The 5407-nt window shown below is 33.0% G+C and overlaps 1 long non-coding RNA gene across 1 annotated transcript; it reads left to right on the top strand.

Moving 5' to 3' along the window:
* Positions 1 to 2554: 2554 nt before the first annotated feature.
* LOC114581386 lies at positions 2555 to 3374 on the top strand. Its single transcript, XR_003703321.1, has 2 exons — positions 2555 to 2685; positions 2796 to 3374. It is a non-coding gene; the product is annotated as an uncharacterized LOC114581386 (long non-coding RNA).
* The last annotated feature ends 2033 nt before the right edge of the window (positions 3375 to 5407 follow it).

The raw sequence follows: 5407 nt of genomic DNA on the forward strand, positions 1-5407 counted from the left end.
TATAACCACCAAAAGTACATATGAGCAACTACCATTTTCCATTTCCCTTGCCTGAAATTAACATATGCAGAAAAGTACATATGAGCAACTACAGCTCAGTAGACTATACCGAGCTTACCTAAATTATTAAAAAAAAAAAAAAACAGAACAATAATATAAATGGATTTCTTCTACTATTACACATGCAAAGAAAGAAACTATCTATACAAAAATTTCTAACAGGGCAACAAAAGATTTAGAACAATATCAATATAAGAATTCAATCAAATAATAATAATATCACACATTCACATATAACAAAATAAAAAAAAAATCACATTAGATTGAGTTCCATTCACATTAGATGAGACTAGTTTTTAGGCCCTTATATCTCAAAATATTTCAAAGATAACATGATAGATATATAAATGGACCTTACGACTCCCCGTACGTAGCACATCATAAACAAGCCCTTACAACTCCCAGTGCACGATATATTAGTGTCAATCCCTTATGACTTTCAATTCATGGCACCATTTATCCTTTTTAGAATTCATGCATTATACCTCCACTTGGATGCATACGACAACAATAATAGCCTCTAGCATTTCTTCACACAGATTCAATCAAAATAATTCAGAAAATATCACACTTTTCATATACATAAACATAATCAAACACAACAAAAAAATAAACTAAATTAGATATTTATAATAAAACACTCAGAATTTTAAGGTAAATTTACACACACACTTCAATAGTTATCAATCCTAAATTATTCATAGATAATGTTCACATAGTATTTTAGAGCTTTTGCCATTCTATATTAAATTTTATCAGAATCCGAATACATTAAAAATACTCAAAACCTCATACAATTAAAAATACCGATGCAAATTCATAAGAAATACATCAAAATGTGCAAAATAATAAGAGCAACAATACTTAGAGTATTCTCACTTTTGAGCAATTAAAAATTCGAAAATAGAATAAAACTCCATATTATTAAAAATGGAGATAAGGTAAATATAGCCTACCTCGATCCGATAACTTTCCCAATTGGCCCGATGGAAGGAAAACAACTCGGAAACCTTCAAAACAGACTTCATCTCTCTAGCTAGAAATCTCCTCTCTCTATAGCCCATCGAATCCAATCATAGAAATAAAAAGAGATGAAAATTTTGAGTGGATTTTAATATTTATTAAAATTTTGGTTATAATGTCACGACATCCGAAGGACCAGTGCTTAGCACCAGAGGACTCCTAAGAAATTCTATTTTCTATTAAGAATATAGAGAGTTTAGCGCCATACATCTCCCAGAGACTCCAAAAAGACTAGAATACAGATAACACAACATTGCAGTGCTCAAATCCCGATGCCATAACGCTCCCAGAAAACTTATTTTTTCTGCCCAGAAATAGACAAGCTAGTGTCGCAATGCTAGAAGACAGTGCCACAACACTTCTAAGGGATTTTTCACACACATACAAATTTTCATGCACTTGACCCTTAGGACTCAATCTAATGTAAGAAAATATAGAAACATTCACAGAGATAGAGAATGAGCATGTCAACTTACCAGATCCATTTTATATCATAATGGGTTCTCTAATCACTGCTACAGTAGTCCGTAGATTATATTACTTAGCATCATTATAGAAAATAGGTGGACACTTAGTTGTACTTTTTTGTAAGACATGTTATTAGATGTATGAGATTTCATATTAAACTAAGAAAAACTTACATGATTTTATTTCTCTAATACGGTCAAAATGATACAAGGGCAGTAAACTAAACTTAGGAGCTATTTGATTGGCTTGTTTTTTAGTGTAAAGTAAATTAAACTCGAGTTTAAAATATTTCAAATGCAATGCATTTTGGGTGTGCATTTAAAAACAACTCTTTAGTTCATTTTGAGTGTATTTTGAATTAGCATATTTTGAGTGAATTCTAAATATACAGCTCGGATAAAAGTGATGTCGGTTGGCCGCAATCACCAGCCGCTCGCTACTCATAGAAAGCTGCCACCTCCAATCATTGCCGCCAACATTGTCGAGCTCCATTGTCACAATTGACCGTGTCCACTGCTATCACTTACTGTCGCCGTTGCTGCCAAAAGATAGTTGAGTCCAACACCCAACATTGCCTCAGCACTCACCACTGGTCATCTTCGATCAACTATCATTATAAATGCACTATTACTTTATTTTGGATTTCCTTCATCCAAACCAAAAAAAAAAAAAAAAGTAAATTCTTGTATTTATAGCATACTTAATTAAATAATTAAAAAATATTTTCAATTCACTACATTTGCTTTACATAAGATTTTCTTTACTGTACCTTCATTTTTCATCAAACCAAACAACCCCTTAGTTAATATAGAATAATGGTGCATAAAAAGTTAAAATCTATCTACTTGTCTTCCAACAACACATGCTTGCTAAGTAATTTCCATTGAGAAGGAGAACCACATAATATTGTTTCTACGGTCAATTTGCATTCTCCTTTTTAAAATGGTTGCTTAAATTTTCCCTTACAAAAATAAAGTAAGGATGACATATTGTGCAATACTTTAATAGAAACATTGTCATCATTTACTTTTTGATGTTAACATACAAGTGGGGACACCACTGCAAATCACCTTCAATATATTGCCTTGAACTTCTGCAGATCTTCAGTGGGTTCTTCTCCTCTCTCGCTCTGAGGTACCTTCTCTTCTTGCATACATAATTCCATTCAATTTTTGTTTGTATGATTCAATAAGTCTTTTTGTTCCTTAATAATAATACTGATCTTATGAGTTCTTTATGGCTAGATATAGAAGATGGTGATGATTGGTGGTAAGCAACTGCAGAAGCTTGTGGGAGATCTCAAATCGAAACTTAAGAAGCCACTGAAGTCAAAGAAGCCTTACGACAAGATGAACAAGACTGACAGTATGAGAGAAGAGATAAACAGCAGGAAGGCTCAGAAACTTATATCTGAGACACTCAAGATAGCCGACTCCCCTGCAGGCCATAGGAGCTATGCTTTTTGATTAAGGCTTTGTTTGGGACAGTTTTTTATTGCTTTCTAAAACGGTTTCCTAGCACAAAAATTTCTAATTCAAGAAATTTTTTTACTAGAAAGATGTTTTAGAAAGCAAAAATAAAGCTGTCCCAAACTAAGCCTAAACTTGTCCTCGCAAGTGCTTTAGATTTATACAGAAAGTTGTTTGGAAGACTCTGTGTTTCAGCTTAACTTCTTATGAAATATGTAAACAGTAATGATAAAACTGTAACGCTCTTGATTTTGTGGCACAGAAGAGTGACCATGATCTGCTATTAATTAGAGCTCATTTGGTTATCTGCAAATACAAAATAGTTTTATAAGATAATGTTTTATTTATTATTTACTGGTTGTTGACAACTAGTTTTATGTGTGTACTGAAAAGCTTTTGGAGTAGCAGTCCTAATTAAAAAATTCTTGAATGTCGTACTTGGTGATGATATGCAGGTACTGTACATGAAACTACAGGTTCTGATTATTGCGTTAATAAAGTTAATGAGAATTAAATTTCAAACGTATATCTTTTTTTCTTTTGATGTTGTGATTCATTGAACCACTCTTCAAAAGTTGGCACAGTATTAGAAAAAGGAAAACCAGATGAACACATTAAGGGCTCATATGAGGTAGATATATCTTTTTATTTTGGGTGTAGCTATTGATAAGTTGGACAAATTTTGATATATATTTGAATTAGAAACTTTCATAATTAAATTCAGAACCATCTAAGCTCGTATTTCGGCAAACTCATAATCAAACTAAACGTTTCCATAAGACGAACTTATCAAAATCAAAAGTGATCCATTACGACTCCGTATAAGCACAAATCAAGTACTTGAAATATAATTGAAAAACTTCAGGACATTAATTCAAGTATCGAATGATCTCCAAATCTCGCATGTTTATAGTCAAATCGAGCATTCCGAAGAAAATAATTTAATGACCACAAAATAAACTAATTTAAACTTTCTTAAGACACTTGCATGCTAAAAGATGGTATATGATCGAGGGAACCGTACCACTATGGGCCATTTTATTTAGTGTTCCAAATTTTGCCTATATTTATAGGATGTGCCACTACTAAAAAATCATAAGTATGGTCCTATTCTCAGCATGATAGAGGAGAAGGGGGTGGGGGGTGTTGTACCCTTAGCATGAGATTCAAAAGAGTTCATAGGACTAATGAATCTCAGAGCTCTACCCGAGCACCACTTCTAAAAAACCATCAGACTGTTGTTATAAGACCATTGCCCAATCGCCGTCATCTGACCACCATTGCTCGACCCCCATTATTGGACTATCATTGTCTAACCACTGCCATTAGACAATCACTATCAAACCAATATCGCTCAACCATAATCTCCAACCATCATCACCTAAGTGCAATCCTCTAATAATTGTTGTCGATTATAGTCTCTAACCACTATTTCCCGGTTGAAGTTCTCTAACCATTATTGCATGGCTATGATCCTCAAACCATTGTCAACCAGCTACAATCCTTCGATAACTATTACTCTATTATGATCCTCTATCTACTATCGTCTGACTTCGATCCTCCAACCACCGTTGCTCAACTTTTATCCTCTAACCATTGTTGCCCTCCAACTGCCTATAACAACTATGCCCAACTAAGATCTTTTGGTCAACATTACATGACTACAGTCCTTCGACCATCATCATTTGACTATGATCCTTCGACCACCATCACCTGAATATGATCTTTTGACCATCATCATCAAGCTACAGTCCTTTGACCACTATCACTCAACTATGATGCATTGATACTTCTCCTCAAAGAGGTATGTAATGTCTGACATGTATCGAATATGACACGCATCTGACATACCTTTGACATACGTCAAATATGCTAATTAAAGGCATGTTTAATTAAAAAATTATTAAAAATAAATTGGACATGTGTGTCTAATATGCGTGCCTTAAATATTTTATGAAAAAAGTTTTAAATATAATTTTTTGTATTTCAAAAATTTTATTAAAAGAATAAAACTAAATTTCTTATTTGCCCTCCACAGCCTCAATTCAATCGTCCACACTTGATACCCATTCCCCTAATATTCTCATTTTTATCTCTTTCCGGATCGTGGCTAGGGTTTCACAACAATGCCTAATGTCATATCATTATTGACATAAAACAACACCACAACATATGGATGTTTAGCCACACAGTAATTATAATCCAATACGATTGTAAATTCTATACTCAAATTTAATAATTTCAATTTTCATGCATTTAATAATTAAAATAATACATTAAAGTTTAAAATATTTTTATTTGCATATAACGAAAAGGTCAACAAAAATCTTTTAGAAGAATTCTTAGGGAGCACACATAGAAATTAGAGGATTGATAGAAACCAAAAA

Source organism: Dendrobium catenatum, unplaced genomic scaffold, assembly GCF_001605985.2.
Source record: "Dendrobium catenatum unplaced genomic scaffold, ASM160598v2 fragScaff_scaffold_156, whole genome shotgun sequence".
Classification (NCBI taxonomy): Eukaryota; Viridiplantae; Streptophyta; class Magnoliopsida; order Asparagales; family Orchidaceae; genus Dendrobium; species Dendrobium catenatum.